At 35.5% G+C, this 20196-nt stretch overlaps 1 long non-coding RNA gene across 3 annotated transcripts in view; it reads left to right on the plus strand.

The window, feature by feature from the left end:
• LOC116244378 (uncharacterized) overlaps nt 1-20196 on the plus strand; it is a 64580-nt gene that overhangs the window by 36269 nt on the left and 8115 nt on the right. Inside the window, exons 3-5 of one of the 3 annotated variants that reach the window (XR_004170177.2) lie at nt 4512-4610; nt 6616-6782; nt 8233-8858. This is a non-coding gene — a long non-coding RNA (uncharacterized LOC116244378). Of the gene's footprint in view, nt 1-4511; nt 4611-6615; nt 6783-8232; nt 8859-20196 lie in introns of those variants that run through there. The other 2 variants (XR_016467873.1, XR_004170178.2) reach the window with 2 other exon arrangements.

The following is a 20196-nucleotide window of genomic DNA, read 5'->3' on the forward strand; positions in this document are numbered from 1 at the left end:
GCCATTCTAGAGGAAATAGATGTATAGATACTTTGGACTTGTGCAAGGATCCATGAGAACTGAATCCTGTTTTTACATCCCAAGATAAGCAGCCAGCCACTTATTTCCAGACAGGCAGACCTCTTGCCTTATGTTCTTTTCATATTCAAGGGACCTGTGTTTTTTGGCTTTGTCATGCACTTGATTGTACAGGCACTGCTATGGGAAATTTCACAGCTTTAAACAAACAATAATATGAGTTATGGCTGCGTAATCTGTCCTTAGATGACTGACTTCATGAGTCTTAGCATAGCTACATTGATATATCTATATTGATATATTGATTATATCAGAGCTATATAGCTATATAGCTACATAGCTATATCGATTATCTCAGAGATAATATTGATAATATAAAATTAGATATTTTGTATCTAATTTTGTATCTCAGTATCTCTGAGATAATCAATATTGAGATAATATTGATAATATTAAAAAGATTATCAATAATCAATAATCAATAAAAAGATTATTGATAATATAAAAAAGATTATCAATATTATCTCAATATTGATTATCTCAGCATCTCAGCATCTCTGAGATAATCAATATTGAGATAATATTGATAATATTGAGATATTACCTTTATAAATATTGGCTATCTACAGAAGATTGTGAGAGATTTCTCAGTGAAATTCTGTTCTGAATACTCTTAAGCCTCCAGTGGTATTTCTAAAACTCAATTGAATCAGTAAGAAATAAAATCTTTCCTAAAGTTGTAAACTCTCTTTACTCCTTATTTCCTTCATTTCCTGAAGCATCATAGCCCTGAGCAAATACAACTTATTTGAACTTGAACAGAGGCTAGAAGTTCTTTTTCCTCTTATATTCATTTGTTATTGCTTTTCGGTTGCAATGTTGTCAATGTTTTATGAAGATCTGAAACTTCACTATTTCAGCTAGTACAAGAAAATACTGTCTTCATAAAATTCCCAGACTAATATACAAAGAAACAGGAAAAGCTGGTAACACAGCAATGTGTTATTTAATGGCAAGTCAAATTTTCAAGTGTATTCTCTCTCACTCTCAAATGTACAGACACACATGTCACAAACTTGATACTCATAGACCAACTTCTTATATCAAGGGACACCATGATCTAAAGAACCTGAGTTATCCTGGCAGCCAAAATTAGCATTAACATAAGGCAGGTCCTTATATATGTGGCTATTGAAAAACTTATAGTATTCGAGTCTGCAAGTATATTTATAAAGAAAATGATAATCTTACAGAGCTGAATATCTGTTGAGAAAAAAAAATAATTTCCACATAGTGGAAGTTTTTTAGTTTCTAAAGGGAAAATATAAACGTATTATTTTGCTTTGATTCAGATTATTTTTCATTTTGTTGACCTGAGCTGATGCATGTAATTATGAGTTAATTCAAGAAAACAATAAAAAAACGTTGCTTTGTCAACACACTGCATTTGAACTGTTTTAAGTCATGCTTCTGAAGGGTTCTTGATATCAATTTGCCTGGTGAAAAATATCTGAAATAATACCTGAAATAACGCACACAAATATCACTCTGAGTTGCATGAGTTAGCATTTATTGGTTTGTTTACTTACTTACTTACTTACTGATTTCAAAAGAAATGGGAATCAGTCCACTGGTTTGTTGAGCATGGCTGGCAGTCATCTGACCAGTTAACTACCTTACACAAAGTTATTTGTGATGATAATTGCATTTGTAACTGCACACTAGGTGGTCTCCACATACTTAGTCTGAAAGAATTAAGGAAGAAGAAGTAATCTATCTGGATGATTAAAAAAAAAAAAAAAAAAACAAACAACAAAACAAAACAAAAAGTAGAATGTTTAAAACAGAAGGGGAGGAAGTGAATAGTGGTTAAACTTGTAATGGAGATATGGAAGAAAAAGCATTACATTACAATTCAATGAGGGAAGAATTTAACTGTAAAAAACATGGTCTGTGAAACTGATTCTATATTATCTTCACCTGAAGCCTCTGTTTGAGGTACTGGGTGTAACCACGGAAGAAAATTAACACACACTCAGGCCCACGGGTTTAAAAGATCCAACGTATGCGAGGTATTTGAACACTAGAGGGAAGCACTTAACCGGGCTACAGCTACCAGCCTTGTAGGGAAAACTGGAACAGCTGCTGTAGTGACAGACTCTTCTGCATTTAACTGCAACGTTAAAATTTTGCAGGGAGAAAACACAGTTGTTGGAATAAGAGAAAAAGAATGTAGGTTACAAGTCTTACTCATTCTATAATAGATATAAATGTACTCTAAAATTTCAGTTACTGATGTGGATCATGGACAGCAGAGCAAATTATATATTAAACTAATCGCGAGTAATGTTCATATATCACGGTTTCATCTTTTCTCTTTTTCTTCAGTGGATGTTTCCTAATTTAAACCTGTTCTTCCTTTACTTCAAGTAAAAGGGAAAGATCTTAAGGGTCTGAGTCATTACCTTCTGTAGTTTTTACGTATTTTTGGCTTGACATGGTAAAAGAAAGTCTTGTCTCTGAAGAATCTTTTTTTACCTTATGCCAGAGTTAATGACTATAACATATTGGATCTCATGCACAATTCATGAAAGCTGATTTAACATTAATGCAGGTGCATAGAATGGCTCAAGCTGTTCACCTGCTCTCCCTGATGGAAGCAAAATGCTGTCATGATTTCTAACAAGGAGAAACGAGGAATGAATCAAGGAGATAAAATATATAATGTATATAAATGTGGCTTAGAGTGCATTGTAAATGATTTTACATAGCTAGTCACATACCTTTCTCTAATGGCAGACAAATTTTCTAGTGGATGCTAAAACATGAGGCTAGATTGTCATCCTGTTGGCAACCCTTGGAAGCAAATTAGGACTTAATCCTTCTGCCAGTGGAATCATTGGCAGGCAATCATATGCACAATATGCTGCTTCAAATGTAATCAGAAGAAATGTGCATTTGATCTAGCTGGATAAAACTCTTCAACTGATAATCACCTACTAACTTACAATCTTGATAACTTGCCATTTCTCTAATTTTCTCCTAAAATGTAGAAAGAAATTCTATCAAAGTGAGACTTTTCCCACTGCCTATTGAAAACAGAACAAGGTTTGCTGGTTCCAGTAGCTTTCACAGCTACTATCAAAATTATTTTTCTTTTAAAGTGGTCTCGTTATAGAGTTACTACATTTATAGGAATTATTTTTTTCCAAAATTAATATTGACAGCCATTCACCATTTCTCAATACCGTAAGTGTGCAGAAAGCATTCATTCACTGTACATTGTTTAGTTTCTTAGTTCTGCTTTTAAGCTAAACAGGGAAAGATTAGCCTAGGTACTCAATGTCCAAATTTAACTTTTTCATGCAAATGTTTAGTAGGTTGCATTCTGTGAAGAATAATCAAATGGAATCTTATCAATGTATATACATACCTTAAGGGAGGATGCAAAGATATTGGAGCCAAGCTATTTTCAGTGGTACCTAGTGCCAGGACAAAGGGTGATGGGCATGAGCTGAAACACAGCAAATTCCAGCTGAACATAAGAAAACATTTTTTTGCTGTAGTGGTGACTGAGCAGGGGAGCAAGTTGCCAAGGAAGGGCATATCTACATCTTTGGAGGTATTCAAAAGAAGCCTGGACATGGTTCTGAGTAACTTGCTCTGTCTGAGCTTCCAATAAGTAACAAGGTTGGACTACACAAAATGTGAGAGGTCCCATCCAAGATCATTTATATTGTGATTCTGAGTTTTTGTGAAATGTACTGTACGGAATAAATTATCAGCTGCAAACTATTTCTGGATATATTTATATAAGAAAAACATAAATTATTTTAAATGTAACATGTATATGTGAATTAATAGTAAATTTTTATATCAAATATCTACTTATACCTTCCAAAATTTCACATAAAAGTGATTTTCATGTTATCAGAATTTTCAAAAATATTATATATGGGATTAATACTAGCTATAAGATAGTAGCATCTTTTCCCCAGAATCAAGCTTTTAGAATATCAGAATGTCAGTGACTATCAGACAGTCACTCCAAACTTTTCTGATAGGTAATATTTGAAGTTAATTAACCTATCACTGTCTACAAGGTTCTATGCTACAAATTTCATGGAAACTTGCATTTGATGTCATCAGTTATTTTAAATGAGCGGGTACTTCAATTGAAATAAGTATTTCAGAAGCCACAATACAGGAACTATATTAGAACTATCGCATAGCTTCTTTATTATCTGAAGTAGGCAGTGATACATCTCTGTCAACTAATGCTTTGTATTGAACAATAACTGGTACTGCATATCTCTGCACAGTCTTTCAGAGAACACAGGTTTGTACAGAGACTGCCTATAGTATGCTGTACATGTGCAACTATACAGACAGCTGGAGAGATGCCAGAGCAGGCATAAAGAGAGAGAAGTTTCTTACAAGACAAGACATTCTTTTCTGTTGAGGACTGATTTTTTTTTTTTTTTTTCCCCCAGAAATTATTTATTGAAAAATTTAATATATCCTGAGCATGATAGTTATACCAACTTTTAGACATATCCAGTAGAGAAGATAGTGTATGTATGTAACTTATGGTAAGTTGTCGTCTAACTTGACATTGCTACCTGCAACTGGACATATTAATAACTTTACTACTGCAACCGTGATTTCCATTATTTCTGCATCATCTTCCATGGCCCAAAAATAGCTGTGGAGAGACGAGATGTTATCAACAATTTATGAGTTCTGAGCAAGTTCTAAAACCTTTATTTCAAATTACTCTTTCATTTCCTTTTCTACAAATTTAACTTCTAATTCTATGTTATTGTTTGTCCATTTCTTAGCTTCTTTATGTAAAATAAGAACCTAGTCAAGCAAACATATCCAGCTGTATTACTGCTTATTGTGACATGAAAGTAAGTCCTAGGCCATTCTGAATGACTAAGAGGGAACTTACAGAACCAAATGTTTCCTTAATCAGAAGAGTAAAGGATTTCTTAAAATGTCTTCAATTTATGTGCCAAGCATTTTAGGACACTATCTCACCTAGAGGAAACTAACCTGCAGGAAACTAACCTTTCCAGTGGTGCCCAGCGACAGGACAAGGGGCAATGCTGGAACACAGTAAGTTCCATCTGAACATGGGAAATAATTTCTTTACTGTGAGGATGACAGAGCAAGGAAAGTTGTGTAGTCTCCTTCTCTGGAAATACACCAAACCTTCCTGGATATTTTCCTGTGTAATCTACTGTAGGGAAATTGTTTTTGCAGTGAGGTGGGGCTGGATGATCTACAGAGGTCCTTTCCAACCTCTCCAATTCTGCAATACTGTGACTGTGAACCTTCAATCAAGAAAGAACATCTTCATTTCTCATTTTTGATTTGTCTTTCTCATTGTATAAACTGAGAATAACTGTGTATAAACTGAGGTTCAAGTGTAAGCTTCCAATATGAGATGAAAATGGAGAGCTACAGCATACATGGATTGTCTTGCACACTATATTGCAATAAAATAAATGGAATAAAATATCACTACAGAGTAATGCTTAGTATCCTACAGCCTGTAGTTTGCAAGCCTAGATAAGAGGATAGTAGGACAAAAATTAAATCAGAGTTGACTCAGTTAAAGGTCTTAAGACTGTTTTGCACATATTAAGCTGGAAACAATTCTATGGATAGTCTAAAATAATCATAAGTGTATAATTTAGAGTTCACTGAATAGATCTTTAAGGTTCACTAAGTGTATCCAATTAGATCTCTACTGATGATAATGGGAGCTTAGCTTGTGTGTAAACAAATAAATTTAGATGTCTTAATCTGTGAGCTTTACCAGTCAGAATGACTGTATTGTAATGAAAGGACACCCAAGGTAGCTTTAAACTCTCTGGCTTGGGCAAGTCCAATCTAATTTCACAGAGTTTAGTTCAGAAGTGTATCCTGACATGAGGGATGGCTATAGTACAGGCTATTTTGGAGACCTGTAGCATGTAATTTACTTTGTTTAAAAAATGTTTTACTGTTGACTGAAATGAATGTTATCTGGTAATCAAGTTTTTGCCAAGCTGTGCTTCAGAACTTAGACAAAAAAGTACTTATTCCTTGCACGCTAGTAGGAGGGATACAGAATGAGTTAAGCTCATGAAATCTTGTCCAATTTGATGAAAGTATGACATATTGTAATGACTTTATAATACTCCTTATTTCATTTTCATTGTGTAACATTGCTTCATTTTCCTTCATAGGCACAAAACTTGACTGACGTCATGCAATGACACATAGCTTATTACCATGGCTGGCTTCTGTTAAAACATAATTCATAGAGCATTAAAATATTCAGCATTTAAATATTCAAAGTTATTCTTGTCTTAAATGTTCAACAGTAACATTATAGATACAACATTTTTTTTGCCATCACTCTTGTTTTCAGTAACCTTTTCAAATACCTTCCTAAAGAACATTTCTTTATAATTTTATCTGGTATTAATTAAGGATATGCTTATATTTGTATTTTAAGCTATTAATAGCAGAAAGATTTCTAGTAATGGAGCAGTGAGTCATTGAATTTTTTCCTTTATTTTATTTTGTTTTATTTTTTTACAGTGTGAAGATGTGCTTTCTGGCTTAAATCAGCACAGAAGGATATACAAACTCCCACTGCCTATTCACATTACCTCTAACCTCAGATGATGCCAATGATAAATTACAATTCATTATTAACTACCTGTATGACTGATGTGCTAGGAGGTTCTTCTGATTCTGAGGCTCAGGTATGCTACACGCTGACACAAAAAGTGACAATTGCTTTGAAGACTATGCAGTAAACATACAAAACAGATGGGCTGGGAGGCAGAACACATGTACCAAAAGATTAAAGTTGTGAGTCACCATGAATGGATATAGATGTCAGAAAGGTACAGATATTGCCTAATAGATGTCATCAATGGAGTAATGAAGTCTGAAATAGGATTCTTGATTATTTTTTTTTAGAGCACTTAGACTTCCAGCAGGTTATCAGCAAAGCCAAGACTAGATTTTAGGAATAAACTCACCTCATCTTCCTTAAACATATGTAGCATTGACAGCTATTGCTGAAGCTCCCTTTATATTCATTGTTGAGATGAGGTTTTTTTTAGGATTCAATCCAACTGATGTATTAAAAATGTCTATTTTGAAGTGAGAAGAATTCTATCTTATACTTCAGAGCCTATAGTAACTATGTTTCGACTGATTATACATGGAGACTAGAATGACTCACATAAAGAGCAGTCTTTCACTTTTAGTGGGATGAATTCTCCATAAATCTTATGAGTGAAAGAGTAGTGTCTTTCTCTCTGAACCACGAAATCATCCTGAATAAGATAGTAAAGCATATCCAAGTAACTGCTGAGCATTTTTTAATAAGTACAAACAAATGTTTCCCCTTCATTTAAATATTGAAATTCTGGAGATACCTGGCTCAGGTGGCTATTTTGTACACTCATAATCAGTACTGCTCTGAGTTCTATTCCGTACTATTCAGAAGTACAGGATTTCAGAGGATTTCACACAAATACATTATTTATGATTTCATATGCATACAGACTGCACCAATAAACCATTGTCTAGTGAAGGAGGTCCCAAAAGGTTAGATATTTGCACAGTTTCAGTTACTGACTTAAAAAAATCCCTTCAACCAGAAAAGAATTGCAAGAAGTGTAACCTGCAACTTGTATTCTCATTTTATTTAACAATCCTGTACACAATCCATCTAGGTCAGTTTAAATGAATGCCTTATTGCTACTTAGATGATTATGGGTTGCAATTCATTTAACGTGCCCAATGATTCATGTTTAGTTTATTGAATTTAATGTAGTATCTGAGTAACTTACACATGTGTAGTACTTTAAATGCATGCACAATGGCACATAGAACCCTGTGCAGGGTTTTGCTGAAGTAATCAGCTTATTGATGTGTTATAGTTTGAGTTATCATGTTACTTTTTATGTCATTATTTAATTTAATGCTGTTTGCAGTAATGAGTCTGTCACTACACTGATGTGCAGGTAGGCATGTCTGTCTACCTCACAGAAGTTCACCAGTTTTTATGCAAATAATGGTTCAGGATGTGTCTAGTTTTATGATTTGTTACCAGAACATCTCATGAGCCACTAACTTGTGTTTGCAACTTTTTTTGTATTGCTGTTTTGAAACTAATTAATGAATGCTATTTGTTTACAGCAAGAGGTTTGAATCTTCCTTCACTACCAGCCAAGTCAAAGGACATTTACAAGTAAAACTCAATTTCTTCTGTGGAAATGATTTTCCTGTAATATAAAGCTATGTAGGATATATTTGTATGCTTCCTTGAATCTTCTGTATTGAAGCTTTTCATTAATAGGAGGAAAGTGGAGACTGCCTTAGGGAAATCTGAGCTTTTTTAAAATCCAGAAGTTAAGACCATTACTTTTGGCAGACCTATATTTTTATGCTGCTTATTAGCCTATTCTGTTCCTGATAAAAGACTGTACTTACAGTTCTCATCGTGATACTGAGTCCTTACAAGACAGGAGGATAAAAAAAATCATGTTTAAATTATCTAGAAAAAATGCTCTTGACTTGATGGAATACACATTACCAGCAATGTTTTTTTTTTTTTTTTTACTTTAACCATACTCCTTTCTTATCTCTAAAGCACAGTAAACAGGTTTGTGCTTGAGATTTGTGATACCAATAAAGAGGAATTCTTATCACTGAGTTTGAGGTTTTTTTTTTCTTTCCTCTGCATAAATGGACAAACTATACTTTTCTTATTCCCACAGTCCTGTGATTAAATTTTATATGCTTTTTCTTGTGTTTTGACAAGTCCTTCTACCAAAATAACTAACAAGGGAGACCTTGATGTAATCAACTTCTAACTTTAGTTAAAATAACACACAAAAAGAGTTCAGAAATAGTCATATGTAAGCTTTTGTATAGTCTACCTGTTAAATATTTGGATTCTAAGCAATGAAATATAGTTCCATATAAGTTTTTCTTTCCAAATAGTTGTTAAGTAAACATCAATGTGCACTGTAGTGACAGATTACTGGGACAAACTAGTTCTAACTTCATGCTAGCAAACGGCAGGTACTCAAGGAGCAATGGTAGTTCCGTACTCACATTTAGATAACTTACATGAAATTATATACAGTAGTAGGTCAGAAGATATAATGTGCAAAGAAATATGGTTGACTGTCTGTACATCAAAGATAACTGGTAAAGGCATCTGCCAAATACATCCTAGATTAGAGTTTCTTCTTTAAAAAAACAAACAAGCAAATAAACAAACAAACAAAACAAGTACATTTAGAACAAATACCAGCCCCAGAAACATTTATAGCTTACAAAAAAAAGTGATTACCTTTATAAGAGAAGATTTTGCTGGCATAGCAAATTTTTGATTTAAGTTTTATTTTCAGTATCCTTTTAACATTTGTCTAGCAGAGGTAAACATAGTGCAGTTCTGTCATTGGAGTTATGATTTATACCAGCTGACATGTCAACCTTTGTCTTGGATTTATTTCCATTGATTTCATTCCATCTGTTATTTAGAAACATTTCAATTACTTTACATGTTCATCTATCTAAAATTAAGCTGAAGTTACATACACCCACAACCAAATGCCTACACATAAGATCAGCTTGAAGTTATTTCTTTGTCTTTAGCTGTAACAATTCTTAAAAAAAAAAAAAAAAGAAAAGAAAAAAGAAAAAAAAAAAAAGGGTTATCTTATGGAAAACTAATGAGAGATTAAAAAAAATTCCTGTTGTTGTTGGCTTCTCTGGAAGTAATGCCTCCTATTTTATTATATTGGCCCACAAAGTTAATGGCAGATGTTGGTGGTATGACAGTCAAGATTAAATTTTCCTGATAATATTCTGTTACATTTTGTTCCCATGCAACAGATGGCAGCAGAGGAACTGTGACAGAATGGTGTCTGATGTGCAAGTGCATATGAAGCAAAGGTGTGAAACTGAATTTCTCCATGTGGAAAAAATGGCACCCATTCACATTCACTGATGTTTACTGAAGGTTTATGAAGACCAAACAGTGGATACTAGTGCAGTGATGTGGTGGGTGATGTGTTTCAGAAGTATTGACAGTGATGTGAAAGACGTGTTATGTTATAGATGGCCATGAGGATTTTACAAGCAGAGCATGCAGGCTCTTGTTCATCACTGGTGAAAATGCATAGCTATGGGCAATAACTATATTGAAAAATATTGCCTTGTAGCTGAGAATTTGCTTCATCAAATAGTGCTATTGTGCTCTTTGTATCTGTTGTAGTTTCCATGGAAATAAATAGGAGGCATTACTTTTGGTGTGACCTATGGATATAATGCAGTTATGCAGACCAATAAGACAATGGCAAAATTCAGTGTCATGAATGCTCTTGTGAGATGGAGGATGCTTTCTTGGATATTACTATTGATAATAAAATCTGAAACGTCATTTTGATACTTTTCAATTTCTCTGAAAGGAAGATAGGGTATGAGTTTAAGATGGAGGTTTCTTCAATAAATTGATTTTTAAAAATAATTTTCAGTCAAGTTCTCTCTTTTGCAAAGGAAGTTTAACTGAGTTTTCTGTATTTTTGAAGAAGTAATTTAAGGTTGGGGAGGACAGTTATGGCAGTTGTTACTACTTCCAACTGCACATTTGTGTCCTCTTCAGTAAGCCTGCATAATCATGTCTCTATGGCATGCCTCTTCCTCACTTTATGCAGATTTGTTCCCCTATAATATCTTGTCACTCCCTAATCTGGCTTCTGTAGATTTTGGTGTTCCACGCATTTAGGCAAATTCTTAATAAAGACAACAAGCTATAAGCTACAGTGATTGTGAGAGCAAAACTCTCTCCAATATTTTCCATGCATTAAGGACTATGACGTTGAGCTGATCAGTACTTACCATAACAAATTTGCATCTACTATATGTAGACTGTCATTCAAGGATTTCAAAATTATTTTGGATGTGAAGCATCCTATGTAAAATCTGAATTATCTCCTTTTCAGTTACAATGATCAGACTTCCTCCAAGACTGAGAAATAGAATGGTTTTGTAATGAATTTAGTAATCACTTGCATCCAAATAGTTCACCAACAAGCAAGTAGGGGCTACAGACCACAACATATCCAGCAATTAGAGTGGTACATTGCTATCTAACCATCTGAATGAAATTATTTGCTATTCTGTCAATTTCCTCTAGTATCTAGGACAAGTTCCTTAATTAGCTGGTATTCTATGTTACACTTGCAAAGTGAAGACAATAGTTCTATTAGGTTCTGGGAATAAATGCATTACAAATTTTGTGTATCTCAGCTATTGTGGTAATAGAAGTGGTACACTTTCCATAAAGAATCAATTTCCTTGTTTTGAAATATGATTTATGATGAATCCATGACTGAACCTGATCTTTAGAAATATCTTTGAAGCATATTGGACCATTTCTTTCTGCCAGCTGTTGTGAGAGTTCTGAGTTAGTTGCATTCTGCCTGAATTGCTGCTAATGGAGAGTTTGTAGTCTAAATGTGTCTTCACTGGCAACAAGGCTTCCACTCTGAGTATCTTGGCAGTAGGCTGCTGATTTCAGAAATTATGTATTTCTATTTGTGGAAGAGATGGTCTCTAATTTCCATTCCTGATAATGTCAATATATATGTATGACATATGTTGATGTTAAATTGCTCAACAAATCTTGCAAATCCTGTGCATATGTACATATCCTGTGAGTAGTCACTTTCATTTCATGCTACACAGCTTTTCTGCCTTCCTTTAGTTCTATACAATAGCTTAACTCCCTCTCCACCTCTATGTGCTGGAGTTGTGTGATCAGAACAACAGTAGATGCAATCAAAGTCACAATTAGACTGTGATTCACGTTATGTAAAAGATTCATCATGCCAATTGATGTGAAATGACATGTGATCTCTAGGCACTGATTGCACAAGGCTTTAATCTCTCAATATGCCGAATATTGTACCTTCAGTGGTTCAGCAAAGCTTGGTTGTAATCATTTTTCAACTATTGCTTTTCCGTGATTTCATTATGAAGAGTATAACAATTAGGTCATTATCTACTACTTTTAAATGTCAGAGAGTGCTGATTACACAGTTAGCATCCTGAATGTAGTTGACCTTTTGGGTAGAAATGAGATAAGACTGATGTTTTTTACTATTTGAGGGTAAGGTGACAGGTAGCATTTTTTTTTTTTTACTTTATCCTAGCATCCCTTCTCACTTCTTGGCTCGTGGGGTCAGTCACTCAGAAACTTTTCAAAGCTAAGTAAATAGAAATTTTTTTAAGAGCTAAATCTAGAAAGTAGACATTTTTGTAATTTTTAAGATGAAAGACATCTTAGATGAGAAGATTCTTCTAAATGTCAATTTTCAGGAAAAAGTAAATCCTAAACATAGCCTACATCTTCCTCTAAAATATTATAGCTATCAAAAATTAGACTTTACATTGATATCTCTGTAAGACTTCAGGTGTTACACTTCTTTCTGGTCTGGGCAGTGAAGTGCCATTTTTATCAGTGTATACGATGAGTGAGATGTGGGAAAAAGTGTTAACTGTGTGTAATAGTTGCACAGTGGAACTATTGGAAATTGCACAGTGACTGAACAAGCATGGGTTTTCCAGACTTGAATCATAAGTAGAAGTGGTTTTGTCTTTAATGCCTGTGGATAACAAAGAACGCATAGATATTAATGTGCCTAACTAAACTCTCTTTCAAAGAACTGAGTATGACTGAGTGGCACTCATTTTTTATTTGTGAAGAACATGAATAATATGGCCATCCATAAGCACGTTAAGTCATGGAACAACTCTATAATGATTTCTAAGTTTCCCAGGGGAAGCACTTGGTATAATCACGTGTACAAGTCTGCTCAGTATAAATCCCTGTGGGGGAGGAAGGGAGGTTCAGCCTGCCAATTGGCACCAGTAGCCATGGAATCCTTCTGACTTATCTGCAAAGCTATCTTCCCCCCAGATCCTTCTACCTTTACCCTTTTATATACCATTTTCTTACTTTGAGGTGGAGCTTAAATGACTCTAGTCAAGCATACTTTTGTTTTGAAATGTCTATTCAGAGAATATTTTTGTCCAAAAAGTGGTAACTGCTTTCTTAGGACTATCTCTGGAAACAGAATAGTTTGTTAGTTCCAAAAATATCACCAAATCCCCATCCCTGCACAATGTTTCGCCATAGGACCTCCACTCTGCTGTACATTCCATGTTGTTTATTTCTTACAGTTAGCATATCAGGCTTTCCTGGTATTTGCTAACAATCTAAAGTTTTCAGGTCCTATATTGCTTAGGGAACAATCATGGAATGGATTATCCAACACATTCCACCCTGGAGGATTACTGTCTCTCAAGGGGTGGACCTTTCACTAAGCCACCTTTGGTAAATGTTCCACATAATCCACCTGAAGACTATTGTCACTCAACCTTCACAATATTTAGAAGGAACTGGGGAGATCACATATAGTCTTGTTATTAAGATTAGACCTCAAGGAACTTTCAGGGTGGTTACTATTTATGGGTTAAAATGACTGACTCAGTATTTGGCGTGACTGTGTTACCAGTCCTGATTAGGGCTTTGGGTGTAAAGGCCAGGCCAAAGGAAGACTGGGAGCAAGGGGGAGAATACCATTATAATGGTACAAGAAAAACACTTGGGCACCTGCTCAGCTTAAGCATTAACCACTATTGAAGTCTATGAAACTAATCTGTAACTATGATTATTATAATTATCACAGAGAAGATCAGATGATCAGAACGTTAGAATGAATAATTTCAGAGAGGTTTATTTGTATCTAGAGAGTGATTGTATAAAAAGTAGTATTTGCCGACTGCTTGGATTACTTGACATTGTGCAATGCCATGCAAAAAATTTGTAGTATGTTTTCTCTTGTGATCTTATAGTACAGCTTCAGTGCTTCCAGCCTCACATATTTCCATTTTCAATTCCAGTCTTGAGTAAGGGAGAAAATAGGATAACTGCTGACATTCACACTGGATAAATCACTCAATCTATTTAACATACGTACATATTTTACCAGTAAAATTAATGGTCAAAATCTATCCCAAAGGCCATTTCCAAGATTTCAGCTGGCCATTCAATTTTGATAGATGTAATATTTTTTCTAAATGGGCTTGACATTCATTATAATAGAAACATATGTTGGTGTAACAGTGTTGAGGGCCATGTGTCAACCCTCTTTTGTGGCTAGTGATTATACTGTGGAACCCTGACTATGCTCAGTCTGCTTCCAGACAGGGCTGCAGATGTTGATTTTTACTCTTCTATTACTGAGTGATAGACACGTTCAGTTATCCCTGAGACTAACAGGAATCTTATACACCTGTAATTTATTTTTTAATCAAAACAAATCTGAAGATGGAAAATGAGGTTAGAAGACCATGTTTTGTGTATGAACATATATTATTTCTTTCCTATGTCTATCTATTCATGATTTGTCTGTCTTCTCTGTTGATTGTAGCCATCTGTTGCACCATCCCTTTGCAAGGCTTTATCTTTAGATACATAGAATGATTGAGAGAAACTTATCTTGGCTTTGAATGAAACAACTTTTTTTGTTTTGTTTTGCTTTGTTTTTGTTACACAAGTCAACAAATTTGTACAAGATAGTTGAGCACAAAGTCGGTACCTCTGATGAAATCCTGTTGCCAAATTTGGTCACAATCCCATAGTTTTCAAGTGACAATTAAGCTTAGAAATCTACAAAATAAAGCGCGTAGTAGAAAGTAACAGTATTCTCAAAGGTGCAACAATCTGACAGTTTGCTGGCCTTGTAATACTTCATGGATGATGTATTAATTTACCCCAGTTAAAGTTGGTGGGGCTTTTTTTGGACTCAATAGCTGATTAATCAGGAAGTACAGTGCACATATAGAGAAGAATTAGACTGATTGCCAGATGGGAAAGCATAAATGGGGCTGGAGTATTGTTACACATTTCCCAAGAATAAATTTTTATTCTTAAAAAAAAGGAAAAAAAAAAATCAAAACCCACACAAAACAACTATTGTGATCTGATAAGTTCCCCAGAATAAGGACTTTCTTTTTCTCTTTTTTTCCTTCTTCACTAGACAGATGCATTAACAAACAGTAGGAGAGCTGGCTCATCTTCACTGATAATAGCATGCAGAATAATTTTGTCATGTGACTTACTTTCTTCTTTGACACTAAAAGACTTTTGAAAAATGAGTGGCATTAATTTAAATAGATTTCCCATAAACAGGATTTACTAAAAAACATAAAATCCTTACTTTAATCTCATCTTTAAAAAGTATAGGAAAGAAAAAGCCTCATGTAATTTAAAAATGTTACTGAAAAAAAGTAAATATTCTCTTAATGAGTAAATAGAACACATCTTGTGGAATATATTTGCCGTAAAGGATTGTTACCACTGTGCACTTCACTGCTTTCTTAGTCAAGGAAAAATAATGCTTCTTATTACCTCTTGCTCTTTTTGAGCTAGACCCTCATCTAACCTTGACCAGGGTCATGGCATGGAATGAATTGATAAGACATACTTCATTTAGGATTAAATAGCAACAAGACTGACAGAGCCTAGAGGGGCTTTCAGTCCTAATGGAGAGTTTATCAGCACTCATGGAGAAAAAAAAACAATATGAGTTGGATTAGTCACTTCCTATGTGTCGGTCACACAAGACAGATGCACCCAGAAGGCTAATCTAATCTGCTCTCCCAACACTTTAAAGAACATCAAAGGTGCTAAATTGTGAAATAGAGATGTATTAGTTGGTTGTTACTGCAATATATTTTGCTCCACTTTTTGAGCTCCCATTCTTTGTTGTTCTTAATCCGTGTATTCTCTCCTATGACCCAATGAATTCTGATATCTGCCTGGGAAATTGCACTCTGTTTCCCTTCTGTAGTCTAAAATAATTAATGGACCATAGTTATCTGTCTAATGATTCTACAGGAGTCTTCATACTATAGAGCTACACACCTGTGATCTCCCTCTCCTGACTTGCTTTGCCTTGCTTATCTTTTAACTGAAAATGATATGCCTTTCCAAATATTTGTACTCATAGGTTTCAGTGAGTTAGTTCTGCTGAGGTCTTTACAAGCCCTTCCACAGATAATGTATCTCCTTCATTTAATTTTCCAGGCATGTACCTTCTATGGTTATGAACTCATAACCAAGATTAAATGACTTGAGCTCGACTGAATGAATTAACAGTTGTACCTTTTCTAGGAACTCCAAGGCTCCCTGGAATTCTGCATACTTGATTTTTACTAATTCAAATATAGCTGTTCATGTTAATGCAGTTTTGCTGACCAGCGCTGAAAGAACTTAATCACTCATCTACTTCTTTATTTTCTGTCACAATATTTCTTTCACAGAACTGTATTTAATAGCATAAAGTAAATCTTCAGTGCATTTCCCCTTTTCTACTGACCTTCAAATGGATTAGGTGAGCCTGTAGGATTGATCTCTGCTCTCTTAGATCTTGCACTATAAACTGTTAGACACTGACATGGTGGTGAATATATGCTGATGGGCATTTCTCTGTTAGGGTGAATTTAAGAATGTATTTCAGCTGATCTAATATCTCATTCCTAGAGTACGACTACTGTCCTGAAACCTATCCTGATGCTTGTTAGGTATCTTGCTCCAGCTTACAGGGGGGAGAGGAGGTTTTTTAATTAAGAAACAATGGTTCAAATGTTGGTCTGACCAGTTTATTATAAATCCTAACCAGGGAGATGGGGAAGGGAAGAAGGGCGACTGAATTAGGGTTGATGGGGAGGGGAAGGCGGGAGATAGAAAAGATAGGCAAGAAGCAAGAATTGCGTAAATCAGAGATAGTCACCACCAGGATCCAGCAGCGGTCCTGTTGCACGCTGTTCTGATGGCCTGAGGGAAAAATGCAGGGGGAGAGCAGCAGCAGTGTGGCCGTCCTTGGGCAGCAAGCAGGTAGCAGGAAGAAGCCACAGGCTAAGTCCGTGAGGAAGCAGTAGGACTCAGGTAGCAAGCCCGGGAGAGTCCATCAGTATGCAGGTATTCCGTAGTGAGGGATCTGATGGCAGACATCTTTGTTCTTCTTCTTCAGCATGCAGGCATCACGTTGTGAGGAATCCGTTGTCAGAAACCTTTTGGGGGAGAGCAACAGCAGCATGGCCGGCCTTAGGCAGCAAGAAGGTGCAGTGACAGAGTAGGTCCAGGAGGGAGAGGGGCAGGACGTGAGGCTTCTCATGTCAGAAATACCCCTTTTTCATGGAGAATCTGTTGCCAGAAACCCTAAACCTCATGGCTGTAGGTTCTCTTTTTATTCTTCTTCTGCCATCGTGGCATTCCTGGGCACTTGGGTAAAAGTCATGTGCAGCAACTTCTGAGATGGCCATCTTCCTGGAGACAAGCCCACACGAACGATTGCTTCCTGGCCATTAATCTGTAACTTATCTCTCTCTCGTTGCCGCTGCCCCTGTCCATCTGTGTCCCTCAGACAAAAAATTTCTCAACCCTTGCCCAGGACTTGTCATCACTGTTCTCCAGACAAAGCATTTCTGGTCAAGGACTTGTTTGGACTTGTTCCTCAGCAAGCTTTGAGGCAATGGCATAAAAGAATAATCTCTTACATTAAATTCCTGGAAGAACTGGCTCTGCTCACTAAGCCAGAAAAAAAACAGTACATTATATCTTAAAAGTAGTTATTTTAGTATATCTACTATTGAGAAATCAGCCAAACTATGCAACAGTAGTGAGCTCTCCAGTCATTTCTGCCATCTTACAAACATCTTTAGAAAATCTTGATGGTGACTTTCTTCACTATTTCTCAGGTAAGAGAAGGAGGGACATTCTGACCAACAGTACATAGGTGTGGTCATAACACCAAAACTGTTATCTTCAGTTTATTTGAAATCTTGCCCTGAAAACTGACAACCGATTGCATGAAAGTTATTCTTTCAGTTAAAATGATTGCCCACTATGAAGCTGAAATATGTGAATATAAGTAAAATGCATGTTTTTTGTTTTTGTTTTTGTTTTTTCTTTTCGTCAGTGACTTATGATCAGATAGTTATACGTTTCCCAATGTAATGAATATAACAATGATTGCTGGAAGCATTATGATCTCAAATCAAAACAAAATTATTTCCTTCACTCTAATTAGTCTTAAATTGGATTTTAAGAATTTCAGATATTTGTTGTTCATCATAAATATAACACATTGTTCCTGACTCAGTGACAATAAGCAATATGTTTAAAGTTTCAGTTAGCTCTTAACTGCCAAGAGTTTAGTTAGCTTTAATCATCTATTTATGATATTGTCCTGAAGAAGAAAAGATTTTGCTGAACAATGATAGTTGAAGCTAATTCTTCAATAATTTTCATCTTAATAAAAATCCCTTCCCTTGACATTCTCTAATTTTAGCCTGTGTTTCCAAGGGATAGTACTGATTCATCTGAAAAACAATTGCAATGAATACCATTAGGTAATCTAATAAACAGATTAGATTAATAACAGATTAATAACATGCTTCCAATTCTTACAAAATAGAAATAAAGATATATATGATATTGAAATAAAATAATGAAAATGTATATCTTTGAGAATATTTCTCTCCAATTAGTTGGAAAGAATTCATATTTATTGTTTTTTTTTTCTTGATTTCTTGAGAAAGCTGAAACAAAATAAGCCACTATTTTGTTGTCTAGTTTTTTTGCTGTTTTTTTTTCTTGTAAAAGACTTCTAAGATCTTTTAATTCAATTTTAATTTTAGCTTCATATGAAAACATAAAACATACCAAAATACATCTTTACTATCTTTCATTTCAGTAAATAAGTGTTATTGCTACCTATTTCCACTAGAGGATACTAGAAACATGTCTAAAACTGAATTCTTGCCTGAATGCTTCTTTCAGGTTGGAATTTCTTGATCATTTTCAGTGATAATAAATTCTGTGCACCATCAGACATATTTGCCTTGCTGAAAATATGAGTGTTTTCTGTAGAGTCATTATAAATATTATAAAATAAAGTTAGTAACTTAGTAAACACTGTAAATACTCACTGGATATTCCTTTTTAAAAAGGAGGCTTTTTCCAAAACTTCTGTCTGTAAAATGTCAGTGAGGATGGAGGTAAAGGACATTTCTTGCTTACTGAACCTCTTATACATTTTGTCAGTCAAAATATACTTTCTTTCATAGTAGGTACAGAAAGCAATTCTGTCAGCATAGGCAAGGCTTGAAAACCTGCAGTGGTGTGCTCAATATGTCGTGTACAAGCTTGTCTTACAAAACAGCAGCAGTCACCTGCAGGCGAGGGGCTGGCCTTGGGGAGCTGCTGTTTGTACGTCAGACATTGTTCAGTTTCAGACATAGGTTATTCGTCCTTGTACTTCTTTTACCTTATTTTCACAGTGGCTTTCTATTTACGTGACTGTTAGGTCATTCTCCATGAAAGCAGTGAAAAGTTGTATGCCAAAAACCAGTATTCGTATGCAAGAAGGACATATTTACTATTTGTTTTTCTCTTTTTATTAAATGAGAATGTTTGTTCTTTTATAGCTTGTCATCCAGGCATGATGAAGAAATAATGCCATGTATCTTTGCTGGCCACAAATAAAGAATAACAAGAAGGTAGCAGTTAATGAGCAGGGAGAGAAACGTGTTTGCATTGCTATTTAACAAGTTTCAGAGACCTCCAGGGCAGTCAGGTCCTGTCCCACCCCCAGCCAGGAACAGGGTTGTTGTGGGCACTGGGACACCCCAAGCATTGAGGACATGAATGAGTTGAGACTACTCTGGGATGTAGGCCTCTGGGTGGGCCAGGCTGGGTGAGACCCATTGGTAGACAAGACAGGGCTGTGGGGAGCTGGAGATCAGCCATTCTGTGGCCTCATGGCAGCAGGGGCTGATGGCCTGAAATAGGGTCCTGGGCCAGGGTGCAGATAACCTGAGGGGTGGGCAGGGACAGGGAGGTCTGACTGTGCCCTCAGTCCTGAAAATCAACAGCAGAGAAATCATAGAATCATAGATTCATTGTGGCCAGAAAAGACCTCTAAGGTAATCTTATTCATCACCACCATGCCCACTAAACTATGTTTGTAAGTGCTTCATCAAGAAGGCACGGTGACTCCATCACTTCCCTGGGCAACT

Source organism: Phasianus colchicus, chromosome 6 (assembly GCF_987193195.1).
Source record: "Phasianus colchicus chromosome 6, bPhaCol1.hap1.1, whole genome shotgun sequence".
Taxonomy (NCBI): domain Eukaryota; kingdom Metazoa; phylum Chordata; class Aves; order Galliformes; family Phasianidae; genus Phasianus; species Phasianus colchicus.